The sequence below is a fragment of the Zeus faber genome (genome assembly GCF_960531495.2).
Source record: "Zeus faber genome assembly, chromosome: 10".
Taxonomy (NCBI): domain Eukaryota; kingdom Metazoa; phylum Chordata; class Actinopteri; order Zeiformes; family Zeidae; genus Zeus; species Zeus faber.
The window spans coordinates 10,689,153-10,710,627 of NC_137199.1; positions in this window are offsets into that span (position 1 = coordinate 10,689,153).

Below are 21,475 nucleotides of genomic sequence, written 5' to 3' on the forward strand. Positions count from 1 at the left end.
GGTGTTTTTTTCTACCCAGGAAGAACCGTGCTGTGTGGAGGATCACTTGGACCGGCAGAAAACGTCTATGAAAACCTGCAAAGCCCTCCGGGCTGATGAGATCGAAGGTTCAAGGATCCACTGTGTACCCTGCGCACGCTGATTCCTACTGTCCTTCATCCGGCCAAAATAAGACATGGGCGAGGGGAATGTTTTTGAACTCCATATCTGTTTAATAAGAGAGGAAATTGCCAAATTCCGTAGTAAATATAATAAAAAGGTCACAGTGTGGCGTGGAGAGCAGAGACAAGTCAGAGCGCTAGCGTGTGGGTCACTTAATTGTGACTAAGAGAAATGCATGGACATTTATTCTGCATGTAGAAAAGAGAACATTAATTTCTGGTTTTGTCGTTTTGTCTTGCTTTATCCTCTGCCAATGTTCTCCTGAGTTGACAGATTAAAAAGCAGCCTGTGAGGCCTTTACTTTAGGGTGCAACGCCACCTAGAGGAAGTAACTACTTCCACTTAAGTATCAGTCTTTTGCTATTGTTTTCACACTAATTGCGGAATTTGGCTCATTGTGTCAAAACTCTACCCACCAGCTAAATAAGACCTGACACTTGGAGATAAAAATCTCACTTCTATGTCAAAATGAAACTCTGCAATCAAAACCTAACAACCCTTTTTTTAAAATGGTATTTGTGCAACAAAATGATGCACACATGCACCGTTTGAATTGTTCTTTCAAAGCAGCAGCCACACACTGATTTAGGCTACTTTATGCAGAACACTGCTGTCTTTATTACGTTGTATACCTTTACATTTTCTCATACAGGCTTCTGTGAAAGATTGTTGCAGTACAGTACATCTACTCAAATTTCAATGAAAAAAAAATAGAAAGGCTTCAGAAAAAAATATACAGCCTTTTTTTTTTGCCATTGCAGGTTTTTTTACAACACAAAAACACAAACAAAATGGAATTACAGTACAGAAACCAGTGCAATATGTTACTGTAATCTCATAGAAACAATTACAGTAAAATTACAGTGTAATGCTAAAAGAAATAGCATTGTAAGGGATTGTATGGGAGGAAGGTTTATAGATACCGCCTTCTGTTAGGGTCTGATCACATCACCTCATCCACATCACAAGCGATGCCATCTCTGGCGTCATTTCCTGTCTCAATAAAAGACACATAATGCTTCTGCCAGGGACTAATGGGTGAGGGAAATGAGGAAACAGGACTTTGTAAATAAAAGCAGGGCTTTTTATTTACCCAAAAATGAAAAACCAATCAATGATTTTAATACTAGGCCTATAAAAGAGGTACCAATACAGTACAAGGAGCAAACAAAATAGATGCCAGCTACAACTAAATACAAAGCAAAGCTAACTTATCCCCTCACCTTTCCTTTCCCCAGGAGAAATGCTGTTTCTTTATGGTGCGTCACGTTTGACGTCATGAACGCACCGGAGAAGGGGAGAAAGTGTGGAGCGGGTCGACCCGGGTGTCCTGTTTACATCATAGCCGATTGGAGGTTGAGCCGATTAAAATGCGTGTCTGTCTATTGCAGGGTCATTTGACCCGGGACTGAGACCCAGGCTTTTCCTTTCCCACTGGTGACAAATACCGGATGTTAGCGGGTATTACTGGGTTTTTGATGCAGTAGGAAAGGGGTATAACAGAAAATTCCCTGTTTGACCCACCGGTGTTAAAATGTGTGTACTTCATACAAAACAAAGTACGTTTAAAAGCAAATAAACAGTTTCCAAATCAAACAAACTGTGATGTTAATTGTTTGGGTGTGATTGACTGTTAATAAAATGAACCTGTGGGGCTAGCAAACTGATGAGGTGGGAGAGCATGAATTGGTATAATATTACCATGTATGGCTTTGGCCATCACCCTCCCTTGCAGGAGACTCTCTGGAATAGCGAGAGAGGTACTCAGCTGTGAAGTTGTCCACACCTGGGATGGGCTGAATGCTAAAGCGGAATGGTTGCAGTGCCAGATACCAACAGGTGATCTTTCCATTGGTATAGTTCATCCTTTCCAGCCACTGAAGCGCTTTGTGATCCATGGCCAGGGTAAATTCTCTACCCAGAAAGGAGTGGAAGGCCGACTTGATGGCCAATGCCTCCTTTTCCACTGTTGAATACCGAACCTCCCTGGAGAACAGTTTCCGGCTGATGTTGGCAACCAGATCGCAGTCGCCTGCGAGTCCCTGGAGAAGCACTGCCCCCAGACCCCTGTCGGAAGCATGTGTTGGCAGAGAAAAATGTTCAAAGATTGGACTGTACAGAATAGTTTTTTTCCAAATTCCAGATTGATCTCCCCTGAAGCAGTTTGTCTTCTGAGAGATGGCTGAGGTCAAAGTCCACTGGAGCACCAGCAGGAGGCAAGTATTGCTCACCACTGCCTCTTCCTCTAGCACGCCTCTGATCACTTCTGCCTTCCTTTCAGGACGCTGCGTTCACTCCTTCAAGAGATTTATATGCAGTACCCTACTGGAGTGTGTCTGACCTGGCATGTGGTGGGCCCAAGTTTTTTAGGGTCTCAAACGGTCCTGGCCACTTTGCCAACAGTTTGTTGTTATCACTGGGGAGGAGCCGTAGCACTTTCTGTCCAGGGTTGAAGGATCTCTGCCAAGCTGACCGATCGCACCAGGGCTTCTGCTGTTGCTAGCCCTCTGCCATGTGTGATTGGGCCAGCTCACTTCTTTTCTCCAATCGGTCTCTCATCTGGACAACATAGGATATCATTTCAGCAGATCCCCGCCCCCCCCCCCCCACCTCCCCTGGTCTCCCTCCCTCCCAAATCTCTCTCAGCAGTGAGAGAGGTCCTTGTGCTTCATGTGGAGGCTTAGGGTATTTCCCTGTATGCAAAGAAGAGGTACAGCAGCGACTGACCCCAGTCCGTACCACTGTTGTTCACAAACCTCTGAAGGATCTGCTTCAGGGTCTGGTTTGAAGCGCTCGGGCAGTCCATCGTTTTAGGCCTAACCCTAACCCTGGGCATAATGTTAGTCCCTGATCTCAATTGCACTAAACAGAAAGCGACTGATCTTGCTTTTATGGATTTCAATGGAAAAACATCTGGATGCTTTGCAGCGTAATCTGTTATAACCACATATAACGGTTCTCTACCTTGCTCCTCTCAACCAGACCAACAATGTCCATCTCAAGGCATCAAATGGGATGCCAATAATGGTCAGTGGTTGGAGTGGAGCTCGGGAGGGAGTTTTGGCAACATTTGCAGAACTAAACAACATCTCTGCGCAGGCCAGGCCAGTGGAAATTATGTTTGATGCGAGCTGTGGTTTTATTCACCTATGTGGCCAGTCCAGGGAACAGAGTGCCCCAAGGCGAGTATGTTGTCTCTAGCTGATTGGGGAACTACTAGCTGCAATACTGACCCCTGTTGACGGAAGAGCATGCCATTTTACAGTATATGCCATATGTTCATTAATCAGCTCTGTTGAAGCCCAGCTCAGCTCCTGGCTCCCTCGCTCTCTGAAAAACTGTCGCTAACGATGGATCAATTTTCTGTATATCAATATTTTTGGCTGGCATTTGAAACCCTAAAGGTAAATCTGGCTCAGTGTTGATTGGTGGCTTCACAACTGTGTTGGCCTTCTCTGTCTATGGGTTTTCTGAAACTTCCAGAGTGTCCAACTCATCATTGTAGAGGGCAGGGCACTGAGAATCTCAGAGTGCTTGTTGGATTTTTTTGGCCTATGCCCTGGTAGCAGCAGCATTACATTTTTGGCTTTGGTATAGCTCCAACAAATCAAAGAGTACTGGAACGTCTCGTCCGAGTACAGCAGGAAAGATTCAAGATTCAAGAGGCACGATATCCACAACCCGAATGTTCAAGAGATAAGTTTGCCCCTCTACTTTTATGTACATGCCGGCTGTTGAATAGCTCTTCTCATCTCCATGTACACAACAGATCAGGATGGTGCCTCTGGTGCTGATAATGTTGGGTGGCACGGACTTCCTGTGCACAATTGTCTAATCACTCCCACGTTGAAGTAGGGCCTTGAGAGTTGTTCCGTTAACTTCAGTGTGTGTCATTTTAATAGACTGGTCCGACTTAGCTCGCGGTCAACATCATTGCATGGAACAAAGCAGAGGATTTTAGAGGTGTTCAAGCTAGCTGCTTCTCCCAGGGGGGCTAACCCACACTGGCCGTTGGCCTCCATGAGTTGTAGCTCCGTGGTTGTCCCTTCTTCCGGGCAGCCACAAAGACGTCAGCCAGCTTAGCGGCCTCCATTGCTTAACCAGGAACATGCTCTTGGATCCAGACCTGAAGCTCAGGGGACAGCATGCCCAAATATTGTTCTTATATGATCATTTCATAGATTTCCTGGATGGTTTTACCTTTTGGCTGGATCCATTTCTCATAAAGCTCCGCGAGCCTTGCGTACAATTCCTTGGGTCTCTCAGCAGGGTTGACCGATTTTACCTGGTTATAGTCAAGGGCACCTCTAGATTTGGCAGTTAGCGAGGGTATTAAATGGATAAATCCAATCTCATTTCTGCCACCGGCATGCTACAGCAATGGCTTCAAATGCAATGAGAAAATGTTCAATGTCATCATTATCAGTTAATTTTCCCAGTCTTGGCTCATGGCGTGAGCGAAACTGACCTGCCAAGGCCATGGTTGGATTGGCAGTCATGATAATGGGTTCAGCTTGGGCCTGCAAATCTGACGGATCAGAATGTGTTGACAGAGGATCTGGTAGTGAGGATGTTCGGGGCCTGTACTTGTGTTTCAACACGCTGTTCCTGTGTTGCAGTCTCCTCGGGCGTCCTGCTGTCCTGCTAAGCCCCCCCCCCCCCACTTTTTCCTCCACGCTGCATTTTTTATGTTGGGCGGTTGGGGGGCGGCAAAGAGAAATGCTAAAAATTTAAAATTTAAAAGAAAGAAAAAGAAAAAACATACTGGATCCCCCACTGGATGATCACCACTGCCACAAATTGTCAGCGACCAAGTAGTGAAGGCTAGTCTCATGGTCAACACTTGAAAATACAAATCTCGTAATTGTTGTTAAAATGTTATAGAGTTAAGGAATTAAAAAATCCGAAATATTATCCGAAATATATTTTGCTTTTGAAAATCGGATCCGTCTCCATTGTTCCTACTTTCGGTAGTAAAAGTTGTTTGGCTAACACATGGTTTCACACGTTTACTTACAACAGCAGGTTCCAGGCCTCTTCTCTCATAGTGATGAGGAACACACGCGGATGCGGGGTCAGGGATCTCATGTCTCCGAACTGGCAGAGTGATTTTAATGATGAAACATCGCTTCACAGCTTCGCGATATTCTCCAAGTCAGCACACACTTTCATTTGAACTCGGGTTTTGTTTACAACAGAAACTACAGAAAATGGATCCGATAACTCTAACTGTAAACTGTAACTTACTTTTACAAAAATCAGGTTGTCATTCACCAGCTCAGTGAAATGAATATGAAAAAGGGTTTGAAAAATGTGGATATCACTTTTCTTAGAAGAAGGCTTTGCGTGATCAGTGGGAGAACTACATACATCACAATTGACATAACCAAATATATTTTTCTATTTCTATTTTATGTATTTAGTTTATTTATTTATATTGTTTTATGTAAAGCAGATTGTCTTGCAGTCTAATGTTCAAAATGTTTATATTATATATTTGTTTGTTTGTGCGCTCATGCATCTGTAATGCACTCATTACAAAGAGTTATGAAGAAATAACATTTTTTTGGAGAGCTGAAATGGACTATATATTACATATTTATAATCAGAGACCACAATGTCGCCCGACAAACTTTCACTTCCAGAAATGGTTCTAGTCTATTCAGAGTGGATATTATTCTCAAATAGATCAGTGTTTCCTATAGTGTAAATATAGGAAGAGTGCACGAAACTAAACCAGTGTGGCTTTCCAAACGTTTTGGGGAAGGTCGAGTACCCCCGTCTTCACAGAAGAACAACAAAGCTTGGTTTGGTTGGTTTCACTTCGGCTTGGATTCGTGCAGGATTACCAAATAGTGGTGTCAGCAGCAGAGCCACATGGTTACTCAGCAGTCAATGGTCCTTTTATAATCCACCAGACTATTTTGATTGAGCTAAATATGTAATTGGGTCGGCCATACTGACCCGAAGCATTTTCAAAATGAAGATTCACACACATTCTGAAGAGCTGAAGTTCTTTTAAAGTTGACGCTTAGGTCTGACCTCAATAGCGTCAAGCCAAGCAAGCCCATAAGACAGTAAAGCATTTTTGTCAATCCAAACGTATATACATACAGTATACAGTATATATGTACAGTATATGCTACTCAGACTTTGACTATTAAATGCAAGCGAGAAACACGTTAATTTGTCATCATGTTCATTTCATCTCCATCTGTCTTCTCAACAAATATACCTCTGTCTACAAGGAACCAAAACTGTGACAGGGAAGTCCTAATTCTACATTCCTCCTCAGCAAACAGAAATTGCCGGTGTGAGCACATTATGGGCCGAGTCATGTGATTTGGAAAGGTTTCAAAGCCGCGACCACACTGCGGTTTGGACTTAGTTCAGAGTGGCCGTTTTTGCAGGTGCGCTAAAACCTTTCCTGGGATTCTTAAAAAATAAAAGAAAAAAGAAAGAAAAAACATTGACTTGGATGAAATAGCATTAAAATATGCTTTTCATCCCCAACAGCAGGTGTTTGGCCTTTTTCGGCGGGCTGGTCATCTATCTACTGCTAAGTGAGATATTTAACACTTATAATAATATCATATACTACTACTGCTATAACCCTAAACAGGCCTTTCTGCCTCTTTAGGTGTCTCTGCTGTAAACATTGAAGCCACGGTGGGAGAGGACTTATCCCTGACATGCACCTACAACGCCGGCCACTACGGCAAGCTGTCTGTGTGCTGGGGCCGCGGGAGCCTCCCCACCAGGGGCTGCGCTGGCGAAGTTATCCGATCAGATGGGATGTCGGTGGTCAGTAAGCTGTCCGAGCGCTACATGCTCTTGGGGGACATCGGCGCCGGGGACGTCTCGCTAACCGTGAAGCAGGTTCAGGAGAGCGACTCGGGCTTGTACGGCTGCCGCGTGGACATCCCGGGCTGGTTCAACGACCAAAAACACCACATCAACCTGTCCGTGAAGCCAGGTGAGCCAAGACGCCAAGTCATGGTTGAGGTCAATTTAACTATTACAATGGAGTAAAGACATCATCTGTGACAAGTGAAGTATGTTGTCTGGTTTCTTCCCTGTTGTTTTGTTTTACAGCCGCTCCTCATCCTGTGAGAGTGGAGCTCCGAGAGGCCAGGGAGAGGACCATCACCGTCCGCTGGATCCCTGGTCAGGATGGCGGAAGACCCATCATATCCTATAGGATTGATTTCAAGAACGCAGCCGGTAAAAGCGCACATACCATTGTTGAACTATAGAGATGCTTTTGTTTGCGGTGTACTTGGATCTTGGAACTATGGATCTTATTTCACAAATGACCCACGGTGTCTCGTCGAAACAGCATCCTGGGACATGGCCGTGACCACTGCGGACATCAACCCCGCACTGACTCAGGTCACTTTAAACGACATGCGTCCATACAAGAGCTACATCATCCGGATGTTTGCTGTCAACAGCGTGGGCATGAGCGAGGCCAGCAATGTGCTCGCCGTCACCACGAAAGAAGCAGGTAAAGCTAACCTCACGGTCCAATCGTGCTAGCTGGTGATAACACACGATAACCACCAAAAATGGTCTATCGTCTTCCAGCGCCTGAAGGTCCTCCGTTGGACGTGCAGCTTGAGGCCCTCTCGTCTCGCAGTATTAAAGTCACCTGGAAGGTAAAGTCGCATTTCTGAAATAGACCTTTCAGTTCCAATTTTGCTTCCTTGTTCAAAAGCTCAACCACTTTTCACATTCTGAAGTTCTGAGAAGACTAGGATTGTCGGACGAACCAATAGCTCAAAACTTTTACATCAGTCCCGGTGGTCTGATCCTCCTTCCTTTTTTCCCCTCCTGTGTAGCCTCCCAAGGCCGAGCTCCGAAACGGGGTTCTGCTCAGCTACAGCGTCAGCTACAGGGAGTACGACCCGGCGGCCCGGCAGTACAAGAGGTGGCATCACCAAAGCGTGGCGGCCACCAGAGCCGTAGAGAGCCTGGTCCTGAGCAGCCTGAAGCCGTCCACCAAGTACAGCATCATCATCCAGGCCAAAACCATTGCAGGGATCGGGCTGGCGTCCACACTGCCACTCTGGTCTACGTTGGATGAGGGTAAAGACCTGCATGCGCCAATAAGTATCACAAGAGATTTGAATCTTTCACTTTAGCTCAGTGATTCCACCTTTTTTTCATTTTAACTGCCTCTCCCAAGTTCGGCCAACTTCTACATCCAACACCACCCCAGCGGCGACAACCTGGGAAGAAAGCACTACGCCTTTCATAGCAGGTACATGGTCATGGATGACACCTTAAGTTCAGGGCTTGGACCTGGTAAGGAGTGACAATAGAAAGTGTTGTTTGGTGCATCGCTAATTACTGTTCTAAATGGCCCGTGTGTGTCAGTGCCCCCTGATCCCCCGGTTCTGGAGTTGATGGAGGTAAACGATAAGAAAGTGTCACTTTGCTGGGTCGCCGGGTTTGATGGAGGTGTCCCTGTCATGAGCTACGACCTGGAGTACAAAGAAGTCAACGGTGAGATGGCCTGAGTCTGGATCATCCCCACCCCACCCCCCTCACAGTTAAAACCTTCATTTCGACTTTTAAACTCTTCGGCCCACAGCCTCCTGGGACTCCACGCAGATTTTTGGAGACTTTAGTCCAAACCTGACCGAGACCACGATGATAGAGATGCATCCTTCTACCTACAACTTTCGCATGTTCGCCAGGAACCGCGTGGGTTTGAGCGAGGCCAGCAATGTGCTTACTGTCACGGTCGCAGACCCAGGTTTGGATTTGCGTTTGCAACATCTATTTATTTGTTTGTTTATTTATTTATTTGTTTGTTTGTTTGTTAATGTATTTATTTATCTATCTATTTATTTATCAATCATAATCACCAATAATCAAGTGTTATTATTATTACATTTTTTTTTAATTATTTTTTTATTTTATTGTTATTATTATTATTATTATTATTATTATTATTATTATTAGTAGTAGTAGTAGTAGTAGTAGTAGTAGTTGAAGTAGTATTATATTTTGTACTATTATTATCTAAAATTGAAATCTCTTTTGGCAAAAACAAAAAGTAAGAATGTAAATTTCATTATCAATATAAAGGATTACCCATAAAGGAGCTCAGTTAATCCACTTCACCAACATCTCTTCCTCTCACTTCAAAAAACACAGGAACAACACGGTAAAACATGTGAAGCAGCATTGACTTGAACTTTTTTGCCCTACTCCTCAGAAATGGTGGGTTTTGACATTTGAGGAAGGCTATACTGTAGAGACTTCCTCTTAATTGCTTTTTCGGTTTGGCATTCCCTAAAGGTCAGCAAAGCGACCCTTTCTTAAGCACCATGGTACCTGCTGACACCCAGGCTGCAGTGAGTATGAAATCCAGGACTCTCCGTGGATACGTGACGGACAAATGTTGTCGAGAATCTGTCAAATGCATCATAATTGATCAAATAATGTAAATAATGACTTTATAATATCATCATTGGAAACCCCTGCAAGGTGAGCGTTGAGGACGGTGGAGGCGGGATCCTGGCGGCCATCACCGTGCCGCTGGTGCTGATGGTGCTGGTGGTCGCTGCCACCGTCACGTGGAAACTCAGACGTGAGTACAGAGAGGACAGCGTAGCAATTATTATGAAGGTAAACGTGTTGCAAATTGTGAGAGCTTGCAGAACAGGACATGAGAACCCGTGGAACAAAAATCTGAACTTGTACAGTATATTGAAATTTTCACCCACATAAAATATTCACACACATGTGTTCTGAATTTGAGGCGACAGAACAAAATCACAAATATGCAATTTGATATTTGGGTGAATATACTGAACTATATATATATATATATATATATATATATATATATATATATATATATATATATATATATATATATATATATATATATATATATATATATATATAAATCTTTCTTTAAGTTGTTTTCCAGTACAGCTACAAATCTAGGATCACAACCTCTCAAATTGGTCATTACAACTACACAAAATCTGCGGTCCTTAACTTTTGCAGTACTTCTTTTGATAAATGTGTTGCAAGACTAACTTGTATCTGTGGAAAGGGGGGGAGGGGCAGTAAGTCTTGACCAATCACAAGACAGGAAGAGTTTATTTTCGCGCTAATCACAAATCTCGTCCGTGGTAAAGTTGGTTCGATATTCAGATATTCAACAGACATTTGTCCCGACCTCACAGGGAGAGTGGCTGATCGCATCCCCAGAATGAGGTTCAGCTTCATGGACAGCGGCAGCATTGAGAGGTGGTTGTTGTTCCAATGGCCTATTAGGAACCGTCTCCAAGTTACATGACACAATTAAAATGTTTTAATTGCTTTTCTGTCATTTGACTTACACCCAAACTAGGTCCATATAATGCTATGACCTAGCCCAGTGGTTCTCAAACCTTCTTTTAGTAGCGTAGGCCCTTTAAGATTTTTTTAAATCACCTGGGTATCCACTTCACTTGCGTTGGGAGAAAGAAAAAGAAAATTAACATAAATTACATACTGTATGTGCGTCGTATGTGTTTTTTTTATAAAGATCATATATAACCAATATTTTTTAACATATTTTTGGAGAACCCCCTGCAGTACCCCTAGGGGTACGAGTACCCTCGTTTGAGAAACAATGACCTCGACTACATGTTGCACAGCCTTTCAAGTTCTTGTTTTTATATATATATATATATATATATATATATATATATATATATATATATATATATATATATATATATATATATATATAAACTATTAAATATTAAATAAATATATTTTTAAAATCAATTTCAAAGTTCAATAGCTTTTCTGTCATGTGAGTTAGGACACCAAAACTAGGTCTGTATAGTGCTATGACCTATGACCATATGTTGCATAGTCTTTTGATTTCAAAATAAAAGTTCCTGTTTTTATACATATTTTCTAAATGTCAAAGTTCAATATGTAGACTGTGAAACAACCGCTCTTCCTTGTGGGGTCTTGACAAATGTCTGTTGAATATCTGAATGTCGAACCAACTTAAACATGGTTAATTACCTGTTTACTGGTGATTAAATTGTGATCAGTGCTAAAATAAACTCCTCCTGTCCTGTGATTGGTCGGAAATTATCCCCCCCCCCCCTTTCACAGACACAAGTGAGTCTTGCAACACATTTATCACAAGAAATACTGCAAAAGTTAAGCACCGCAGATTCAACATTTTGTCTCATTGAAATGACCTATTTCAGAGGTTGTGATCACAGATTTTGTGCTTGTAATAAAAATGTGAGCAGTTTTGATCCTGGATTTGTAGCTGACTGAAATTAAATTAGATAATAAAAAAGTATATGCGTATACGTATATTCATTCAAATATCAAATTTCGATTTGTTACACGTTTGTGAATTTTTTTCTGTCACATCAAATTCGGAACACAGGTGTGTGAATATTCTATGTGAGAGAAAATTCCCATATAAAAACTCAGAGTTTTGTTGTACAGGTGCTCGCATTTTGCAGCATATGTACCTTCATATTGATGGCCTTTCATCACCACTTCCATCTGTGATGAAGTTCTCTCTTTTCCACAGGAGTGACAAAGAGAGCTGCATTGAATAAGAGCGGCTTGGGGATGTGAGTAATTGCAAACCTCTTAACATCGACGGTTGTGTCGCCGACCCGTTATTTTGTGCGATTTCCTTGCGTTGAATTTTTGGATCCTGTTGTCTCTTGTGTACAGGACGTGGCTGGCCAACGGCGTCCAGCGATTCAGGAACTCCGAGCCGGTACCAGAGCTGTAAAAGAAGTGGAAATAAATGTTGGATGGTGTAAAGATGATAGAAGCGGGGAATATTAAATCAATGGTCTTTGCAAAATAAAATAAAATTTATAAATAAATACATTTTTTAAGTAAGTTGGTAAGTCATTTAAGTAAGTCATTCACTTAAAAGAAGGAAATAACGTTTACTGCAGGTTTGTTTGTTATTAGTGCGCTTGAATTCAACGGTTGAGCGGAAGTGGGTAAGAATTAAGATACCAAACATCAAGAACACATAATACCTAAAGAAAAAATGTTTAGCTTCAGATCAAACATTACATTAATATATACATACATATAAAATCTAAATGTTTGTTCAAAAAAATAAAACAAAGACAATATTTCTTAGATTCTCATATTCTGTACTCGTGAATTCTTTGTTGTTCATATAATTTAAATATAATACATTTCATACAATATTATGACATGGTTTCCATGCAAAATATCTTTCTTTTATGGCTTATTTTGTCGAACCTTTTACAATCTGTATCTATTATAAATGTATATGACAGCATATGTCATCATTACTTCAGTTTGTTTTGCAGCAATAAACACAACTTATATAATTAGCAACATTTCATTTTTTTCCTCTCACAAGCGGCTAAATTTGTTGTATGTGGATTTTCTTTTCATTTTTTTTACACAATTGACTGCCTGTAACTATTGAAAAAATTATATATATTGTACTGTATATTTTTAAATGAGGGACAACTGGAACCACAAGAGGGCGCCAGAGCCCCATCGGCCAGCTCTGATGGGATGGATTTCAGAGTCGGGCTTCAGAATAATTCCTGGAGGGGCAGCCAGCTGGATTTCCATCCATCTGTCCCCAAATCTTTTAATTATCCTAATTAACACGGAAGGGTAGGAGATGTGATACCTTTTGAGAAGCTCCAAGGCAGCTGCCTCGGAGGGAGTCCCCCCATTATAATGGGAGGTGGTGGCGAGGGGGAGAAATCACATTCTCAACTTCTCGCTGGTACCACTGGTGTTCTGTGCGTAGACTGATGATCTGATATGATGGCGGTTTTCATTATTTTTTTTCTACAAACTATTTCCACCCGGTACACTGGGGCCATGGGAAGTCCATGGGCGCCATGGGAAAGATGACTTCCCCACCGTGGGCAACCGGAGCCAGTGGGAAGTTATCTTTCTGAGAATGGACTTCTCAAGACACCGGTGGCATAAATAACATGTGGTCGGTTGTGGTGTTTGACCGATATCAAACCCCGGTGCCTTCTGAGACAAAGCCACCGTGCGCTGTGTTTCTTTTGGGGTCTCCACACACAGAACTCCCCCCCTTCCTGCCGCCACATCCCTTCCCTTCCTTTCTGGATTGGTCTGGGAACTTCCACTCATCACACGACTCCACCATAGAACTTCCGTCCTCTACGCTCCTCTGGAACTCTTCCTCCTCAAGGCCTTTGGGTCCGCTCAAAATTCTGCCGTCTCTCAACCCGTCTCTGTTTAGTGGGTGCATGGTACTTAAATAAACAGAAGTGGAGAAGAAGAGGACGGGGGGCGGTGGGGCAGGGGGGCGGGGAGGGGGGGGGGTCAGGCGGTAGTGGAGTCTTTTTGATGAGGGTGCTTTGATTGACCACACAACTATAAACCAATGTCCTTCCACACACACACACAAGAACACACACGCTCTTCCACCAGCCAGTGCCCGATGTGATGCCCTTACCCCGATGAAACCACATAAGGGAGAGAAGCTGGCTGTCGATAACAAGGTCACAGAGCCGGGGACCCAAACAGAGAGAGTTCAAGAGCAACAAGAAAGGGCCGCTCCCCTCCTTACGCTTTGAATATGCCGAGCACAGCTGCGCCAGCTGTGGCCGGTAAACAGCTTCAATGTGGGACTGCAGGTGGGTGATGGAGAGGAAGGAGCGGGGGGGAGGTATGGTCTTAATAATGGCGATATTATTGACGGAGAGGGAGCTGGTGGCGTCATAAATCATTCATTGTGACTAGCCACATCAAGGGGGGGTGGGGTCGGTGTTCAGGAAGTGGAGTCTCTGCGCTGCGCCACACACCAAAGGCTGCAGCTCGACAGCAGGGGCTGGTCCCCAGGCCTCGGTGCCCCAGAACGGATGCACGTCCCTGGGCCCAAGGAGCTGCCAGATGTGGGTCCTTCTGGAAGCTCCCTGTGAACTCGTGGAGCGGCAGCACGGGACCAGAGCTCGGTCCCGGGGTGGAGGGAGGGGGCATGAAAGAGAAATGCAGCGCAGGCGGCGGTCTGTCAAACACTTGCTGTTGGGGTGTGTTCATTTCCACGATGAAAGAAAGACTAATTGATTCAAGTCCTGATATTCTGCACACCTCCGGAATAAGTTTTCCCTATGGCAAAGGAAACACACGGCGATCAGCGAGCGAGCGAATGAAAAAAAGGAGGAAATGGCATTTATAGAAAAGGCGAGAAAAAAAACCCCCCGCTAACAATTCATTACGTCTCCATCACAATCGTGCCATTATTTGTCCTACAATGAAGGCAGCAATGGAAGTTGACTGGAGATGAATACAACAATGAGAGGAGAGAAACTGCTCGATTCATGAGCGTTCCTGAGTTCCCTTTCAGAAACGCATGTCGAGGTAATTGTGTATTTGTGTGTGCGTGAGGGAAAGTGTCAAATGCGTGTGTGTGTGTGTGCGTGAGAGTGTGTGCGTGTTGTGTGCGTGTGTGTGTGTGTGTGTGTGTGTGCTGATGTGATTAGCCAACCTGAGCCAGATGGAAGGCAGTGCACATGATTGAAGGTCGGGCATAACAGTTACCATGGAGACATCAGACTAAACCGAGTAGAACGTTCTCCTCCGCTGTCGCTTCCCCAAAGGACCTGAATGAGCCCCTGTGTGTGTGTGTGTGTGTGTGTGTGTGTGTGTGTGTGTGTGTGTGTGTGTGTGTGTGCGAGCGCGCGCACACGTTTTTGTGTGTGCGCCTGGCGCGCATGTGTGTTCATGACTGTGTGTGTGTGTGTGTGTGTGTGTGTGTAGGTATGTTTGTTTATAATGCCTATGATAACGTACACACACACACACACACACACACACACACACACACACACACACACACACACACACACACACACACGCACACACACACACGCATGCATGCATGCACTGTCTGATTAAGATCACTTCACAGTGTGTGTGTGTGTGTGTTCTGTGGCTGTTTCAACTATAACTGCAGTCTGAATTCAAATGTCCATGAAAGCATTCATATTTTGTATTATTATTAATATTATTATTCCAAATGTTATTAATGTTTTTTTCATCTTTTTTAAATCGCTTTCCAATACCAATTCTTTCACCGTTAATTCACAACTGAAACACAAAATGAAATAATTCACTGTGTCAAAAGCAAAAGGGGCTTCTTCCTTTGTGACACAAATTCCCCTGACTATGAGTTTATTGCATCTGGGTTTTTTTGTCATTAGGCCACGTCACGAACTCTCCCGTCATTTCGGATCCCGTCACCCCCTCTCGCCACGCAGTCGCCTCATTCCCTTCACCTGGTTCCCCCCCGCCCATCTCCTCACCTGCAGCTCATTTCCTCATTGCTCCCTCAGCGTACATACCAGTCCCCTTCCCTTTGTTCGCAGATTGTCTCGTCTGCTCTGTCGAGCGCTCCAGCGTTACTCACTGCTGTTTTTTCCTGACCTGCCTCATTGTGACCCTGCTTTCTGGACCTTGGGTTCCCTTGCCTGCCCCCCTCGTCGGGTTTGTTTGCCCGAGTGACTGATCTCCCGGTTCCGACCTCGCCTGTTTGAGCTTAAAAAAAACGGAACTTTCCTCGCAGCTTGCTCCGTCTCATTGTTTGTGCTTTTGGGTTCAAACCTGCCGGTACGAGTGAACGTTGCATTTCAGGCAACCGCTCCGAACAAAAAAACCCTATAAACGGGAAGATTTCAGAAGTGGTTTCGAAACCATTTGGCGTCACATTTCTTTTTGAATTTTGCCGGAACGATAATAACCCGACGTAGAAAATTATGTGTGTTTCTTTTAATCCTCTCCGATGAATAAGTGAACTGAGCGGGCGACAAAGCTTAAGAGGAGCGCGCGGTGTTGTCGAAAGGGAGATCGTAACTCGGTGGAAAATGCCGACCTTCTCAGAGGTGCAAGTTTCCATAGAAACACACCAGACTTGATGTATTGATGTCGCTCGTTTATCAAACGGTGAAGAAGAAAAACCTCACCAAAAAAACACACTATTTTTCTTCTTCCAGCGTGTCTTTGAGGACAGAAATAGCTCTACTGGCACGGTCGTTACCTCCCTTTGCACATCCATAATCCTCAAGCTCGCAGACATTCGCCACAAGCGTTTGAACATCCCCAACCATATTTTGCACGATGCGTATCGCATTCAGGCGGCATTAAGTGTCGGGGGCTCCGAGCACCACCGTGGATCTTAATCTGGTTACATTTTGCCTCTGACTTAGGCTTTCTATACACCTGCCCAGAGGCCGGCTCCGCCAAGGGGAGCCGGCGAATTGGATGACCTCCATCGCGCTGGCAGAGGAACCCGGTGGAGGTCTGGAAGCTTGGAATGCTGGGAAGAGACAGATGAATGTGTGTGTGTGTGTGTGTGTGTGTGTGTGTGGAGGGATGTAATCAAATACTAAATATACTCAATCTATCTATCTATCTATCTATCTCTCTATCTATCTCTCTATCTATCTATCTATCTATCTATCTATCTGTATGTCAGTTGGTAATTCAGTTAGCTGCCTCTGTTCCCCTCATGAAACCTCTGGCCCATGGCAATGCATTGTGATTTGGGTTTGTAATATTCTCACCCCCTTTTACGCAGGGGAGAGAAATGATCTGTCCCTGTGTGTGTGTGTGTGTGTGTGTGTGTGTGTGTGTGTGTGTGTGTGTGTGTGTGTGTGGACGTGTGTGTGCGTGTGTGCCCTATGAAAGATGGCCGTTCAGTGGTAAACAAACAAGACATTTGTCTGCAGCCTTGCATCACCTCAGGGAAGGCATCGTGGAAATGCACTCTGCCAGGTTATCTTCCGCCGCCGAGCTCCCACCGAATTCCTGTCCCTGCGATGCTCGGAGGACGTCATATTTCAACCGAGGGGTTTTGCGAAACCCATCGCGTCGGCCCGCCTGCTCGCCCGCCTGCTCGCCCGCCTGTCCGCCTTAACCAGAGACCCGTAGTTATGTTAACCTCATCGTGCAAACCGGCACGGTTGCTCCTCAGTGCGTTCACACGTCCAAACATCCATCCATCTAAAAGTGCGAGAAAGTCAGTCGTTCACTCCGGCCCTGTCTCACCCTCCCCAGGCCAAACTCCCTGTGGCAAGTCAAGGAGGATCATAAGTGAGCGCAGTGTTACACATCAGTCTTTATAAGTGAAAAGACACCGAATAGGCTATGATACACTACACCAACACAGGAAAAACACGGGAATACATTAACGCACACGCGCGCACATCCGCGGCTGACAGGCACAATGGCTTCGCAGCGAGAAGATGTATGGGCCGCCGCTAAAGAGACACATTTGCAGGCTCTTTCATCAGCGAGAGAACGCCTGATGCTGAGCAGCGCAGGAGCTGCGAAGGCGCCGGCGTCCCACCGTGAAGCGCCGGGCGCGGCCGCGCGGCGGTTTCATCATCTCAATAGAGTTTCACAGCAGTGGCGGGGGCGGGGGGAGGGAGGGAGGGGAGGTCCCCGAGCCCGAGCTCGACGGCCGAGGATCCCGGAGATGAGCAGCGTGTCACAGGGGCGAAGAAATGAAAATAAAGCAAATAAACAGAATCCACGTGAAGGCCGGAAGGGGGGGATGAAAAGAGAGTGGAAATTCGCACAGACGCACAGCGAGAGGAGATACAGCGTATTTTGGATGCGTGGAGTAAATGTCCTTTGCCGTTTTGGCCGCGATCCTTTGAAAAAATGGATCCCTATTAGGCCAGGGCGAGACTAGGCACATAAAATTTCTCCAACCGCGGCGCAACTTGAATAATAAAGTCAACGAGAGCCGAATTGGGATACAAATAACTTTAAAAAATTGGCACTTTGTCTTTTTTCCTCCATAATAAGCAAACAATGCTTAAACTACGACTGTCACCAGCCCCTCGTCTTGATGCAAGCTTGTTGCTTTTAAAGTTGAGGCCTATGAACAACGGGAGCCGAGGGCCCGCCGGGGATACACACATCTTAATCATGCACGCACGCACACACACACACACACACACACACACAGTTAGATGGATCTCTGTGTCTGTCAGGTCTGCGCTCATAATCACATGCTATCCCCTTGTGCAGAAAGGAGAGAAATGGCAGAAATAAAAGCTCCCCCCGTGCTCTCTCTAAGATTAGAGCTTTGTGTTTTACATGTGTTATCGTTGCTTCCCTTCGTTATCCCCCTGCCTTTGTCTCAGCCTCCGCCTCTAATTAAAATCTCATCCCTTTCATTCCTCCCCGTGCGTCTTTCCTCCACCTGTGAGAGCGAGAGGGGGAACAACGGGGAGAAGAAAGGGGAGAGCGGAGGGGGAGAAAGTAGGAAGAAATGAACGGGTAAGAAAAAGGGAGAAAGATGAAAAGGGTGCCACACATAGCGAGTGGCGGTACGCTCTGGAATGCCGCGTCTGAGGGGAGGATGAAGGCGCTTGTCACGACTCATCACGCCGGTGCGGGCGCGCGCGCGCGCGCACACACAAAGCGCGCGCGCGGGCGCGCACTGGCTGCCGCGCGAAGCCACACAGTCCCGCTGAGCGCCGCTTTGAAAAGAAGAAAGTGCGAGGGAAATGAAAGGGAAGAAAGAACAACAAGCAAGTCGAAGCCACCGCGTTGGATCGCTCGTTTTGACCCATATTTGTCCTGACGCGTAATTCAAACGGCCGCTGAGGAATCCAGCGCGGCTGCCGCGGCGGGGCGCTGGAGACAATATCCAGGCAGAGCCGTCCTAATGCACACATGACTGGTGGCGTGAACCGCAATTAAGACGACGGAGGAACAAGCGCGGCGGCAGAGACAACAGCGGCTACAATGTTTGGAGAAAATAAATCCCCCTCATGCCATTATTAGCGATGACAGAAAACCGTCGCTCTCTGCTTCTCCGGCTCTAATTCTGTATCTCCATTTTCCTCTCCCTCCTTCCCTCCTCCCCTCCTTCCCTCCTTCCCTCCTCGTCCTCCAGCCTTCCCGCCCTCCCCCCTCCGTTCCCTTCCCAGCCGACGACGCAGCCTCCCGGGATGTTTGTCGGAGGCTAGGGGGGAGCCTGGCGCTCGGCCCGTGTGCGTGTGGTCAGGCCCTGTTTACATCTGTCTGGCCCTGGAGCCTTGGGGGCCCGGAGCCGGAGCCTGAGCCGTGCACTGGATGGAGCCCAGAAGACTGTGTGGCACGACCTGGGAGAGGCGCGACCCTTCTCCGGGCTTTCGGGTTTTTTTTTTTTTTTCGTATCGCAGGCTCACGAATGGCCCCTGCGGTCTCCCACACAGCCCCCCCCCCCTCCCACCCCAACATGTCTCTTCTCATAGCGTCCACACTGACCCCTCTCCCCACTGCACCCACAGACCACCGGTGCTGCTCTGCCGGAGTGACACGCGTGGACATTAAAGCCGTATTTCATACTGACTGTGACTGTTTCACGCTTTGCATTCCACCGAAACAAATAACTTCGACAGAATCAAAGGATTCCCGTGAGAATTCCATCCACAACTCAACAGCCGCACCCCGCTCCTCTGACTCTCGTTCGCGGTTCACGGGACGTCCTCCCTCGCTCAGCGCGCTTTTAGGCCCGACCGAATCAAACCGATGGAGAGCGGGAAAGAAACGAAAACCTCGTCCCTTCACCGAGCGACTCGTTCGGCACCGAGTCTCGAGGAAGAGCCAAACTTTTGTACCGCTACTCCGCTCGCTGTCTCCGCGAGGGTCTACGAGGCTTCGTCAAATCCGACGGAGACGCCTTTGCCGGTCGCCAAGCACTCCGCTTGCTCAAATTGAATATCTATGGCGCCGGCATGGAAGATTTGGGGCGTCTGAGATATGTTTAACGTGCTCTAATCCGCCCTAAGCTGCTGAGGGGGGGGCGCGACACAAATTGAATAGTGCTGGTTGCGGTAAACGACAAACAGTGTGTGATCTGCCTTTTGTTTTTGAAAGCTAATGAATATTCATGACACCCCTGAGAGTTATGTTTCTTTTTTCTTTTTTTTTTTTGGAAAGGGTTTGGGGAGGGGGGGGAGGGGGAGAGGGAGGAGGGGGGGGGGTTGTTGCTCAAAGGAACATGTTTAACAATGGAATTACATCTCTGACATCCATCCACCGCGAGGCTGGGATTAAACACACCGCCGAGAGACAGCGAGAGAAAGGGGGAAAAAAACAGAAAATAAATGGGAAAAAAGGGGCGAGCGAGAGACAGCGAGAGAGAGAGAGAGCGAGAGATAGTCGTACATATACATATGTATAGAGAGAGAGATTGAGAGGGAGAGAGAGTAAGTAAGTAATAAAGAGCAGATTCTCTCCTTATCTACGGAGGAAGCCGAGGCCTGGGGGGAGAATTGGAGGGTGGGGGTGGGGGTGTTCGAGGCGGGACGAGTCGTCAATCCGATATATTTAATTTATTTTGCTGTTGGTGAATCATCGAGGGGATGATCCGACGGCAGATCAAACGGGCGAGCGGGAGGGGAGGCAGATTAACGCGACAGAACAAAGGAGCAGGCTCTCAACTATCTCAACTCCTCCACGACTCCTCTCTCTCTCTCTCTCTCTCTCGCTCGCTCTCCTTCCTCTCCAGTCAGCCCTCTGCCCTCCTTCCTCATCTCCGTTCTCTTCATCACACGCCCATAGACCGAGGCTTTGCCCCACATCCACCCCGAGATGCGTGACTCTATTAAAACGAGGAAGACGCTTCCAAAGAGACCGTTAAATGTCAACAGCTGCAGTGTGAGGCTGTTTAACCTGGTTGGCCCTGACACCCAGCGACCTCAGCCGGGCCCGTGCCGCTGTATTGACTCAGAAAAAAAAAAATATATATATATATATATATATATCACAGGGTTTTCAAATCACCGCGACTGCTTTTTCGCACTCGGTGAAACAGTTCCAAGGTGTGACAAATCGATGCGTCCTCTCCAGCCTTGGCGCGAGTGGCGATGAAAGGCAGCCCGTGGTGGCTGTCCATGACTCCAACCACTCCAAACAACAGCAAGTGACAATGGAAATCTGGGGAAAGAAAAAAGTTGAGTGGACCAATCCCATTTAAATCCTGCTGCAAGAAGCCAACTGGCAACTGGCCATGAACCAATCACAGACTGTGCGTGTCTTGGCATTTCCCCGGTCCAGTTCCCAAAAGATCAACTCCTTGGTTCCTACATTCAGTCGTGTGCAAAAAGTTGCGTTCCTGGTAAGCCCACATAAAAACACTTTGAGAATGTAGGTGTGGATAATTTAGATAACTTATTGATATGTCTCCTCCTCCTGAATTTCAGGAGTTTTGTGAAGATTTGCGCAATGACTTTGGCTGTTGGCCGTCTTAAATATTTCCTTTTGAGGTGGAGCGGATAGC